This window comes from Microcebus murinus, chromosome 8 (assembly GCF_040939455.1).
Source record: "Microcebus murinus isolate Inina chromosome 8, M.murinus_Inina_mat1.0, whole genome shotgun sequence".
In the NCBI taxonomy this organism is placed as follows: domain Eukaryota; kingdom Metazoa; phylum Chordata; class Mammalia; order Primates; family Cheirogaleidae; genus Microcebus; species Microcebus murinus.
The window spans coordinates 107,537,323-107,550,170 of NC_134111.1; the positions used below are offsets into that span (position 1 = coordinate 107,537,323).

At 62.8% G+C, this 12,848-nt stretch overlaps 3 non-coding genes across 3 annotated transcripts; all 3 read left to right on the plus strand.

Annotated features, from left to right (window-relative positions):
• Positions 1–1,657: 1,657 nt before the first annotated feature.
• On the plus strand, positions 1,658–1,776 carry LOC142872543 (5S ribosomal RNA). The gene has a single exon (XR_012920800.1). It is a non-coding gene; the product is annotated as a 5S ribosomal RNA (ribosomal RNA).
• A 3,786-nt stretch (positions 1,777–5,562) lies between these two features.
• Positions 5,563–5,681, plus strand: LOC142872544 (5S ribosomal RNA). The gene has a single exon (XR_012920801.1). It is a non-coding gene; the product is annotated as a 5S ribosomal RNA (ribosomal RNA).
• Positions 5,682–9,467: 3,786 nt separating this feature from the next.
• On the plus strand, positions 9,468–9,586 carry LOC142872546 (5S ribosomal RNA). Its single transcript, XR_012920803.1, has one exon. It is a non-coding gene; the product is annotated as a 5S ribosomal RNA (ribosomal RNA).
• Positions 9,587–12,848: the final 3,262 nt, after the last annotated feature.

The window sequence follows — 12,848 nt, forward strand, 5'->3', positions numbered from 1 at the left end:
TGCCCTGTGGGGGGGGGGCGGGGGGGAGGAGGAGGAGGAGGAGGAGGAGGAGGTGGGAAGGGCCGGGGCCTGCAGTCCTGTTCCCGGGGTGGCACGGCAAGTGGCTTCTTCCACAGGCTGCTTGGCCTGGGCTCCCTGCACCTGGGCCTTTGGAGGACCGGCCCTGTGCTTGCCAACACTTCCTGCAGGGACCCAGAGCTGGGAGGTGGCATCTCTCAGCCCTGGGTCGGGCAGAGCCCCAGCGGGCCATGCCCACAACCTCTCTCAGCACCGGTCCCCCAGAAGGCTCCTTTGGGACCAGGATTCTCTTGCGGTGACTCTTTAAGGTCTGGCCCCTGGATGGAGGGGCACCAGGAGTAGAGGAGCAGGAAGGGGAAGGGGGTGGCCATGCGAGGGGACACTTTGAGGCCAAGTCCCAGCTTCAGCCTGATCCTCCTGGGAACCCCGCTCTGAGACAAGGAGCCGGGCTTCGCATTCCCACAGCAGCCAGTCGTGGGCTGAGGACACCTGGGGCGTTGGGAACTCCCTGGCTTCTCCTTGGTTTAACATCTAGAGCTGCTTGTGAATCGCGCCGCCACACACACCCGAGCGCAGGTGTCTTCCGCACAGACTGCGGGCCTCGCTCTTCTGAATGCCGCTAGCTCGCCACCCACCCACGGGTGAACCTGGTCAGGGTGCTTTCTCTAAGGGGCAGACTCTTTTCCGGGCGGGCTACCGGTGTCTCTGTTTGCTCGTTTCTTTCTTCCATTTCGGGAAAGGCTTCCTTGCTGGGTGTGGAAATCTCCTATGCCTTCCCTCGCCTATTCTGTCAGCTTTAAAATTCTCTTTCAGTTGCCACCCTCACAGATGGATTAGGAAACTCTTTCCGGTGCACTCATTAGTGAAATGACCTCCAGGAAGCTGGAATCTAATATCTAATGGCCGATTTTTAGCGAGTCCACACGCCAGGGTGGTCGGGGTCCAATGCAGCCCCGGCCAGGCCCAGGCCCCTTGGACTGGGCCACCGGAGGACACGGAGGAGGGTCCCGGCCCCCACGAAGCGGTGCCGGCAGTTCTCCACGGGCTTGGGCGTTTTCCAGAGGTAGGAGATGGAGGGGACTGATTTCTTCAGCGCCCCCCAAACCACGCCACCCCACCCCACCCATGGGACACATCCCCAGAGAGAGACGCCCCATACACTGGCTGTGCCCCAGCCCTGGCCCGGGGGAATAGGCGGCAGCCCACCCACAGGGCGAGGGGGGGGGCGCAGCTGAAAGGGGTTGTGGGGGAGGGCGGCCCCTGGCTGGGGTCAAAGGGCGAGCGTCCCGCGCGTGCGCAGTCAGCGGCAGGCAGCGACGCGCTGGGGGTGGGCAGCGGGTAGGTGAAGGAGGCCGGGCGAGGAGACGAGGGGGGCTGGGAGGGCTCCACCTTGGCGAGTCCAGCCGTGGAGGCGCATCTTGTGTGAGTGTGAGTGAGTGTGAGTGTGTGTGTGTGTGTATAGAGAGACAGCCCCCCGCCCCGCCCCGCCCATCACCCCCGTCCCTGGGAGCCCGCGGGACCCGGCCGGCCGGAGAACTCAACCGGCCCGGCCCGGCGCGGGGCCTGGGGCGGGAGGCGGCGGCGGGGAAGCCCAGAGAGGCTCGGCTTCTTGAGCGGGGCAGGGGCGCCCTCCGCCGCCGTCTAGGGCCACACCACCCTGAACGCCCCCGATCTCGTCTGGTCTCGGAAGCTAAGCAGGGTCGGGCCTGGTTAGTACTTGGATGGGAGACCGCCTGGGAATACCGGGTGCCACAGGCTGCTGCTTTTTTTTTTTTTTTTTTTTTGCCTCTTGTTCTGTCCCCTTTCTGGGAGCGCGGCGGCGGCCCGGGGTGGGGGTCACCCCCACCCTCAGCGCCCGCGCGGTGCCTGGCGCCCCAGCCCGCACCGTGGGGCCTCCTCTTGTCCCAAGCCGCGACACCGCCGCCACGCGGCAGCATGCGTGGCATCTGGACTGTCAGGTCTCAGACCAAAGGTCTGCTCTGTGGGAACCGACACGCTGGAGGAAACCTTGAGAGTCTGAGAGGGGAGGGAGTTCCAGAAGAAGGCCAGGATGTCATTTTGAGGGAGTACGTGACCAGAACTCGTCCCGTTGCTTTTGGGGTTCTATGGGCTACACGCAGGAATCTTTGGTGGTGGCACCTGATGTTGGGGGATCCGGAGTCACACCCAGACCTGCTCCACAGGCCTCCTTTTACTTTTCTCTTCGGATTCATTATGTTTAAAAAGTGTCTCTTACCTCTAAGATTGCATTTTCTTTTCTCTCTCTTTTCAAGCAGATGATGGGAGTACAAGTATTCAGGTGACATGTGTTGCCCGTGCCCCCCTCCCCCCTGTGTTCTTTTTTTTTTTTTTTTTTTTTGAGACAGAGTCTCGTTTTGCTGCCCAGGCTAGAGTGAGTGCCATGGCGTCAGCCTAGCTCACAGCAACCTCAATCTCCGGGCTCAAGCAATCCTGCTGCCTCAGCCTCCCGAGTAGTTGGGACTACAGGCATGCACCACCACGCCCGGCTGTGTTTTTCTATATATATTAGTTGGCCAATTAATTTCTTTCTATTTTTAGTAGAGACGGGGTCTCGCTCTTGCTCAGGCTGGTTTCGAACTCCTGACCTGGAGCAATCCGCCCGCCTCGGCCTCCCAGAGAGCTAGGATTACAGGCGTGAGCCACCGCGCCCGGCCCCCCCCTGTGTTCTTATTCATATACCTCTCATGTTGTTCCAGCGTATTGTGGGGGTACCAATGTTAAGGTCGGGTGCCTTGCCCTCTCCAAGCCTCCCCCCTCGGGTCAGAGCTTCAAGTGCGCCCATCCCCCAGTCGGTGCGCACCCACCCCATGCCTAATGGATGTGTATGCCCCTCCCCTCCCCCCACCCGCCCGACACCCACCCGATGAAGGTGATTCCTCTCCGTCCACTTAGGTGTCCACCCGTTCGTACCAATTTGCTGGTGAGCGCGCTCACGTGGTGCTCGTGTGTCCATTCTTGGGATACTTGGCTTACTGGAACGGGTTCCAGCTCTGGCCAGGAGAACACGAGAGGCGCCCTCTCACCGCTGCTCCTCACAGCCGAATGGCACTCCGTGGTGTCCACGCGCCACATTTTATTGATGCACTCCTGGATGGATGGGCACTCGGGTCGCTTCCACGTCTTTGCGATTGTGAATTGTGCCCTAACTGTAACCCTAACCCTTACCCAGCCCGTCTCCTCTGCCCCTGCCTGACGCACTCCTCCCCGGCCAGGCCCGTCACTGTCCTGGGCCCCCGCCTGACCGGCTCCTCCCCGCCCGGCCGGTCACCGTCCTCTGCCCCTGCCTGACATGCTCCTTCCCGCCCGCCCGGCCTCTCACCGTCCTCGGCCCCTGCCTGACCGGCTCCTCCGTCGCCTGGGCCTTCCAAGGGCTTGGTGTGGACGCTGCTTCCAGGAAGCCCTCCAGAAACCCGGCAGCAGGGTGGCCGCAGCAGTCTCCAGCAGCCGTCCCTAAGTCGCGTGAGTGCGGGGGACGTGCCCCCGCTGTGCCGCGGGGGGGCCCAGCCTGGTGTCTTCCCTGAGGCCCTGGGGCTGCCGGCTGGGCTGCCGCTCCCCGCAAGGGGAGAGCCGCGGAGGTGGGGACCGCCTCCTGATGGGGACGTACACGCAGCTCTCCACGTCGGATTCCGGGGCTCTCTGTCCTGCCCGAAGGCCCAGCTGGCCTGCGGGTCCTTAGAGTGGCAAAAACATCCGAAAACTGAGATTGAGGGTCCGGTGGGTGTCTGCACTTTTGTGCTGGGCACCCCAGGGAGGCCCGGGGGCTGGCTGGACAACGTGGTCTGCTGGGCGGGGGGAGGGGGGTTGGAGGAGCAACTGATGCCCTTTGCACTTTGGGTAGCAAGAGTCTGAGGTGTCTCTGAGCCCTGTGCCCTGTGGGGGGGGGGCGGGGGGGAGGAGGAGGAGGAGGAGGAGGAGGAGGTGGGAAGGGCCGGGGCCTGCAGTCCTGTTCCCGGGGTGGCACGGCAAGTGGCTTCTTCCACAGGCTGCTTGGCCTGGGCTCCCTGCACCTGGGCCTTTGGAGGACCGGCCCTGTGCTTGCCAACACTTCCTGCAGGGACCCAGAGCTGGGAGGTGGCATCTCTCAGCCCTGGGTCGGGCAGAGCCCCAGCGGGCCATGCCCACAACCTCTCTCAGCACCGGTCCCCCAGAAGGCTCCTTTGGGACCAGGATTCTCTTGCGGTGACTCTTTAAGGTCTGGCCCCTGGATGGAGGGGCACCAGGAGTAGAGGAGCAGGAAGGGGAAGGGGGTGGCCATGCGAGGGGACACTTTGAGGCCAAGTCCCAGCTTCAGCCTGATCCTCCTGGGAACCCCGCTCTGAGACAAGGAGCCGGGCTTCGCATTCCCACAGCAGCCAGTCGTGGGCTGAGGACACCTGGGGCGTTGGGAACTCCCTGGCTTCTCCTTGGTTTAACATCTAGAGCTGCTTGTGAATCGCGCCGCCACACACACCCGAGCGCAGGTGTCTTCCGCACAGACTGCGGGCCTCGCTCTTCTGAATGCCGCTAGCTCGCCACCCACCCACGGGTGAACCTGGTCAGGGTGCTTTCTCTAAGGGGCAGACTCTTTTCCGGGCGGGCTACCGGTGTCTCTGTTTGCTCGTTTCTTTCTTCCATTTCGGGAAAGGCTTCCTTGCTGGGTGTGGAAATCTCCTATGCCTTCCCTCGCCTATTCTGTCAGCTTTAAAATTCTCTTTCAGTTGCCACCCTCACAGATGGATTAGGAAACTCTTTCCGGTGCACTCATTAGTGAAATGACCTCCAGGAAGCTGGAATCTAATATCTAATGGCCGATTTTTAGCGAGTCCACACGCCAGGGTGGTCGGGGTCCAATGCAGCCCCGGCCAGGCCCAGGCCCCTTGGACTGGGCCACCGGAGGACACGGAGGAGGGTCCCGGCCCCCACGAAGCGGTGCCGGCAGTTCTCCACGGGCTTGGGCGTTTTCCAGAGGTAGGAGATGGAGGGGACTGATTTCTTCAGCGCCCCCCAAACCACGCCACCCCACCCCACCCATGGGACACATCCCCAGAGAGAGACGCCCCATACACTGGCTGTGCCCCAGCCCTGGCCCGGGGGAATAGGCGGCAGCCCACCCACAGGGCGAGGGGGGGGGCGCAGCTGAAAGGGGTTGTGGGGGAGGGCGGCCCCTGGCTGGGGTCAAAGGGCGAGCGTCCCGCGCGTGCGCAGTCAGCGGCAGGCAGCGACGCGCTGGGGGTGGGCAGCGGGTAGGTGAAGGAGGCCGGGCGAGGAGACGAGGGGGGCTGGGAGGGCTCCACCTTGGCGAGTCCAGCCGTGGAGGCGCATCTTGTGTGAGTGTGAGTGAGTGTGAGTGTGTGTGTGTGTGTATAGAGAGACAGCCCCCCGCCCCGCCCCGCCCATCACCCCCGTCCCTGGGAGCCCGCGGGACCCGGCCGGCCGGAGAACTCAACCGGCCCGGCCCGGCGCGGGGCCTGGGGCGGGAGGCGGCGGCGGGGAAGCCCAGAGAGGCTCGGCTTCTTGAGCGGGGCAGGGGCGCCCTCCGCCGCCGTCTAGGGCCACACCACCCTGAACGCCCCCGATCTCGTCTGGTCTCGGAAGCTAAGCAGGGTCGGGCCTGGTTAGTACTTGGATGGGAGACCGCCTGGGAATACCGGGTGCCACAGGCTGCTGCTTTTTTTTTTTTTTTTTTTTTGCCTCTTGTTCTGTCCCCTTTCTGGGAGCGCGGCGGCGGCCCGGGGTGGGGGTCACCCCCACCCTCAGCGCCCGCGCGGTGCCTGGCGCCCCAGCCCGCACCGTGGGGCCTCCTCTTGTCCCAAGCCGCGACACCGCCGCCACGCGGCAGCATGCGTGGCATCTGGACTGTCAGGTCTCAGACCAAAGGTCTGCTCTGTGGGAACCGACACGCTGGAGGAAACCTTGAGAGTCTGAGAGGGGAGGGAGTTCCAGAAGAAGGCCAGGATGTCATTTTGAGGGAGTACGTGACCAGAACTCGTCCCGTTGCTTTTGGGGTTCTATGGGCTACACGCAGGAATCTTTGGTGGTGGCACCTGATGTTGGGGGATCCGGAGTCACACCCAGACCTGCTCCACAGGCCTCCTTTTACTTTTCTCTTCGGATTCATTATGTTTAAAAAGTGTCTCTTACCTCTAAGATTGCATTTTCTTTTCTCTCTCTTTTCAAGCAGATGATGGGAGTACAAGTATTCAGGTGACATGTGTTGCCCGTGCCCCCCTCCCCCCTGTGTTCTTTTTTTTTTTTTTTTTTTTTGAGACAGAGTCTCGTTTTGCTGCCCAGGCTAGAGTGAGTGCCATGGCGTCAGCCTAGCTCACAGCAACCTCAATCTCCGGGCTCAAGCAATCCTGCTGCCTCAGCCTCCCGAGTAGTTGGGACTACAGGCATGCACCACCACGCCCGGCTGTGTTTTTCTATATATATTAGTTGGCCAATTAATTTCTTTCTATTTTTAGTAGAGACGGGGTCTCGCTCTTGCTCAGGCTGGTTTCGAACTCCTGACCTGGAGCAATCCGCCCGCCTCGGCCTCCCAGAGAGCTAGGATTACAGGCGTGAGCCACCGCGCCCGGCCCCCCCCTGTGTTCTTATTCATATACCTCTCATGTTGTTCCAGCGTATTGTGGGGGTACCAATGTTAAGGTCGGGTGCCTTGCCCTCTCCAAGCCTCCCCCCTCGGGTCAGAGCTTCAAGTGCGCCCATCCCCCAGTCGGTGCGCACCCACCCCATGCCTAATGGATGTGTATGCCCCTCCCCTCCCCCCACCCGCCCGACACCCACCCGATGAAGGTGATTCCTCTCCGTCCACTTAGGTGTCCACCCGTTCGTACCAATTTGCTGGTGAGCGCGCTCACGTGGTGCTCGTGTGTCCATTCTTGGGATACTTGGCTTACTGGAACGGGTTCCAGCTCTGGCCAGGAGAACACGAGAGGCGCCCTCTCACCGCTGCTCCTCACAGCCGAATGGCACTCCGTGGTGTCCACGCGCCACATTTTATTGATGCACTCCTGGATGGATGGGCACTCGGGTCGCTTCCACGTCTTTGCGATTGTGAATTGTGCCCTAACTGTAACCCTAACCCTTACCCAGCCCGTCTCCTCTGCCCCTGCCTGACGCACTCCTCCCCGGCCAGGCCCGTCACTGTCCTGGGCCCCCGCCTGACCGGCTCCTCCCCGCCCGGCCGGTCACCGTCCTCTGCCCCTGCCTGACATGCTCCTTCCCGCCCGCCCGGCCTCTCACCGTCCTCGGCCCCTGCCTGACCGGCTCCTCCGTCGCCTGGGCCTTCCAAGGGCTTGGTGTGGACGCTGCTTCCAGGAAGCCCTCCAGAAACCCGGCAGCAGGGTGGCCGCAGCAGTCTCCAGCAGCCGTCCCTAAGTCGCGTGAGTGCGGGGGACGTGCCCCCGCTGTGCCGCGGGGGGGCCCAGCCTGGTGTCTTCCCTGAGGCCCTGGGGCTGCCGGCTGGGCTGCCGCTCCCCGCAAGGGGAGAGCCGCGGAGGTGGGGACCGCCTCCTGATGGGGACGTACACGCAGCTCTCCACGTCGGATTCCGGGGCTCTCTGTCCTGCCCGAAGGCCCAGCTGGCCTGCGGGTCCTTAGAGTGGCAAAAACATCCGAAAACTGAGATTGAGGGTCCGGTGGGTGTCTGCACTTTTGTGCTGGGCACCCCAGGGAGGCCCGGGGGCTGGCTGGACAACGTGGTCTGCTGGGCGGGGGGAGGGGGGTTGGAGGAGCAAATGATGCCCTTTGCACTTTGGGTAGCAAGAGTCTGAGGTGTCTCTGAGCCCTGTGCCCTGTGGGGGGGGGGCGGGGGGGAGGAGGAGGAGGAGGAGGAGGAGGAGGTGGGAAGGGCCGGGGCCTGCAGTCCTGTTCCCGGGGTGGCACGGCAAGTGGCTTCTTCCACAGGCTGCTTGGCCTGGGCTCCCTGCACCTGGGCCTTTGGAGGACCGGCCCTGTGCTTGCCAACACTTCCTGCAGGGACCCAGAGCTGGGAGGTGGCATCTCTCAGCCCTGGGTCGGGCAGAGCCCCAGCGGGCCATGCCCACAACCTCTCTCAGCACCGGTCCCCCAGAAGGCTCCTTTGGGACCAGGATTCTCTTGCGGTGACTCTTTAAGGTCTGGCCCCTGGATGGAGGGGCACCAGGAGTAGAGGAGCAGGAAGGGGAAGGGGGTGGCCATGCGAGGGGACACTTTGAGGCCAAGTCCCAGCTTCAGCCTGATCCTCCTGGGAACCCCGCTCTGAGACAAGGAGCCGGGCTTCGCATTCCCACAGCAGCCAGTCGTGGGCTGAGGACACCTGGGGCGTTGGGAACTCCCTGGCTTCTCCTTGGTTTAACATCTAGAGCTGCTTGTGAATCGCGCCGCCACACACACCCGAGCGCAGGTGTCTTCCGCACAGACTGCGGGCCTCGCTCTTCTGAATGCCGCTAGCTCGCCACCCACCCACGGGTGAACCTGGTCAGGGTGCTTTCTCTAAGGGGCAGACTCTTTTCCGGGCGGGCTACCGGTGTCTCTGTTTGCTCGTTTCTTTCTTCCATTTCGGGAAAGGCTTCCTTGCTGGGTGTGGAAATCTCCTATGCCTTCCCTCGCCTATTCTGTCAGCTTTAAAATTCTCTTTCAGTTGCCACCCTCACAGATGGATTAGGAAACTCTTTCCGGTGCACTCATTAGTGAAATGACCTCCAGGAAGCTGGAATCTAATATCTAATGGCCGATTTTTAGCGAGTCCACACGCCAGGGTGGTCGGGGTCCAATGCAGCCCCGGCCAGGCCCAGGCCCCTTGGACTGGGCCACCGGAGGACACGGAGGAGGGTCCCGGCCCCCACGAAGCGGTGCCGGCAGTTCTCCACGGGCTTGGGCGTTTTCCAGAGGTAGGAGATGGAGGGGACTGATTTCTTCAGCGCCCCCCAAACCACGCCACCCCACCCCACCCATGGGACACATCCCCAGAGAGAGACGCCCCATACACTGGCTGTGCCCCAGCCCTGGCCCGGGGGAATAGGCGGCAGCCCACCCACAGGGCGAGGGGGGGGGCGCAGCTGAAAGGGGTTGTGGGGGAGGGCGGCCCCTGGCTGGGGTCAAAGGGCGAGCGTCCCGCGCGTGCGCAGTCAGCGGCAGGCAGCGACGCGCTGGGGGTGGGCAGCGGGTAGGTGAAGGAGGCCGGGCGAGGAGACGAGGGGGGCTGGGAGGGCTCCACCTTGGCGAGTCCAGCCGTGGAGGCGCATCTTGTGTGAGTGTGAGTGAGTGTGAGTGTGTGTGTGTGTGTATAGAGAGACAGCCCCCCGCCCCGCCCCGCCCATCACCCCCGTCCCTGGGAGCCCGCGGGACCCGGCCGGCCGGAGAACTCAACCGGCCCGGCCCGGCGCGGGGCCTGGGGCGGGAGGCGGCGGCGGGGAAGCCCAGAGAGGCTCGGCTTCTTGAGCGGGGCAGGGGCGCCCTCCGCCGCCGTCTAGGGCCACACCACCCTGAACGCCCCCGATCTCGTCTGGTCTCGGAAGCTAAGCAGGGTCGGGCCTGGTTAGTACTTGGATGGGAGACCGCCTGGGAATACCGGGTGCCACAGGCTGCTGCTTTTTTTTTTTTTTTTTTTTTGCCTCTTGTTCTGTCCCCTTTCTGGGAGCGCGGCGGCGGCCCGGGGTGGGGGTCACCCCCACCCTCAGCGCCCGCGCGGTGCCTGGCGCCCCAGCCCGCACCGTGGGGCCTCCTCTTGTCCCAAGCCGCGACACCGCCGCCACGCGGCAGCATGCGTGGCATCTGGACTGTCAGGTCTCAGACCAAAGGTCTGCTCTGTGGGAACCGACACGCTGGAGGAAACCTTGAGAGTCTGAGAGGGGAGGGAGTTCCAGAAGAAGGCCAGGATGTCATTTTGAGGGAGTACGTGACCAGAACTCGTCCCGTTGCTTTTGGGGTTCTATGGGCTACACGCAGGAATCTTTGGTGGTGGCACCTGATGTTGGGGGATCCGGAGTCACACCCAGACCTGCTCCACAGGCCTCCTTTTACTTTTCTCTTCGGATTCATTATGTTTAAAAAGTGTCTCTTACCTCTAAGATTGCATTTTCTTTTCTCTCTCTTTTCAAGCAGATGATGGGAGTACAAGTATTCAGGTGACATGTGTTGCCCGTGCCCCCCTCCCCCCTGTGTTCTTTTTTTTTTTTTTTTTTTTTGAGACAGAGTCTCGTTTTGCTGCCCAGGCTAGAGTGAGTGCCATGGCGTCAGCCTAGCTCACAGCAACCTCAATCTCCGGGCTCAAGCAATCCTGCTGCCTCAGCCTCCCGAGTAGTTGGGACTACAGGCATGCACCACCACGCCCGGCTGTGTTTTTCTATATATATTAGTTGGCCAATTAATTTCTTTCTATTTTTAGTAGAGACGGGGTCTCGCTCTTGCTCAGGCTGGTTTCGAACTCCTGACCTGGAGCAATCCGCCCGCCTCGGCCTCCCAGAGAGCTAGGATTACAGGCGTGAGCCACCGCGCCCGGCCCCCCCCTGTGTTCTTATTCATATACCTCTCATGTTGTTCCAGCGTATTGTGGGGGTACCAATGTTAAGGTCGGGTGCCTTGCCCTCTCCAAGCCTCCCCCCTCGGGTCAGAGCTTCAAGTGCGCCCATCCCCCAGTCGGTGCGCACCCACCCCATGCCTAATGGATGTGTATGCCCCTCCCCTCCCCCCACCCGCCCGACACCCACCCGATGAAGGTGATTCCTCTCCGTCCACTTAGGTGTCCACCCGTTCGTACCAATTTGCTGGTGAGCGCGCTCACGTGGTGCTCGTGTGTCCATTCTTGGGATACTTGGCTTACTGGAACGGGTTCCAGCTCTGGCCAGGAGAACACGAGAGGCGCCCTCTCACCGCTGCTCCTCACAGCCGAATGGCACTCCGTGGTGTCCACGCGCCACATTTTATTGATGCACTCCTGGATGGATGGGCACTCGGGTCGCTTCCACGTCTTTGCGATTGTGAATTGTGCCCTAACTGTAACCCTAACCCTTACCCAGCCCGTCTCCTCTGCCCCTGCCTGACGCACTCCTCCCCGGCCAGGCCCGTCACTGTCCTGGGCCCCCGCCTGACCGGCTCCTCCCCGCCCGGCCGGTCACCGTCCTCTGCCCCTGCCTGACATGCTCCTTCCCGCCCGCCCGGCCTCTCACCGTCCTCGGCCCCTGCCTGACCGGCTCCTCCGTCGCCTGGGCCTTCCAAGGGCTTGGTGTGGACGCTGCTTCCAGGAAGCCCTCCAGAAACCCGGCAGCAGGGTGGCCGCAGCAGTCTCCAGCAGCCGTCCCTAAGTCGCGTGAGTGCGGGGGACGTGCCCCCGCTGTGCCGCGGGGGGGCCCAGCCTGGTGTCTTCCCTGAGGCCCTGGGGCTGCCGGCTGGGCTGCCGCTCCCCGCAAGGGGAGAGCCGCGGAGGTGGGGACCGCCTCCTGATGGGGACGTACACGCAGCTCTCCACGTCGGATTCCGGGGCTCTCTGTCCTGCCCGAAGGCCCAGCTGGCCTGCGGGTCCTTAGAGTGGCAAAAACATCCGAAAACTGAGATTGAGGGTCCGGTGGGTGTCTGCACTTTTGTGCTGGGCACCCCAGGGAGGCCCGGGGGCTGGCTGGACAACGTGGTCTGCTGGGCGGGGGGGTTGGAGGAGCAACTGATGCCCTTTGCACTTTGGGTAGCAAGAGTCTGAGGTGTCTCTGAGCCCTGTGCCCTGTGGGGGGGGGGCGGGGGGGAGGAGGAGGAGGAGGAGGAGGAGGAGGAGGTGGGAAGGGCCGGGGCCTGCAGTCCTGTTCCCGGGGTGGCACGGCAAGTGGCTTCTTCCACAGGCTGCTTGGCCTGGGCTCCCTGCACCTGGGCCTTTGGAGGACCGGCCCTGTGCTTGCCAACACTTCCTGCAGGGACCCAGAGCTGGGAGGTGGCATCTCTCAGCCCTGGGTCGGGCAGAGCCCCAGCGGGCCATGCCCACAACCTCTCTCAGCACCGGTCCCCCAGAAGGCTCCTTTGGGACCAGGATTCTCTTGCGGTGACTCTTTAAGGTCTGGCCCCTGGATGGAGGGGCACCAGGAGTAGAGGAGCAGGAAGGGGAAGGGGGTGGCCATGCGAGGGGACACTTTGAGGCCAAGTCCCAGCTTCAGCCTGATCCTCCTGGGAACCCCGCTCTGAGACAAGGAGCCGGGCTTCGCATTCCCACAGCAGCCAGTCGTGGGCTGAGGACACCTGGGGCGTTGGGAACTCCCTGGCTTCTCCTTGGTTTAACATCTAGAGCTGCTTGTGAATCGCGCCGCCACACACACCCGAGCGCAGGTGTCTTCCGCACAGACTGCGGGCCTCGCTCTTCTGAATGCCGCTAGCTCGCCACCCACCCACGGGTGAACCTGGTCAGGGTGCTTTCTCTAAGGGGCAGACTCTTTTCCGGGCGGGCTACCGGTGTCTCTGTTTGCTCGTTTCTTTCTTCCATTTCGGGAAAGGCTTCCTTGCTGGGTGTGGAAATCTCCTATGCCTTCCCTCGCCTATTCTGTCAGCTTTAAAATTCTCTTTCAGTTGCCACCCTCACAGATGGATTAGGAAACTCTTTCCGGTGCACTCATTAGTGAAATGACCTCCAGGAAGCTGGAATCTAATATCTAATGGCCGATTTTTAGCGAGTCCACACGCCAGGGTGGTCGGGGTCCAATGCAGCCCCGGCCAGGCCCAGGCCCCTTGGACTGGGCCACCGGAGGACACGGAGGAGGGTCCCGGCCCCCACGAAGCGGTGCCGGCAGTTCTCCACGGGCTTGGGCGTTTTCCAGAGGTAGGAGATGGAGGGGACTGATTTCTTCAGCGCCCCCCAAACCACGCCACCCCAC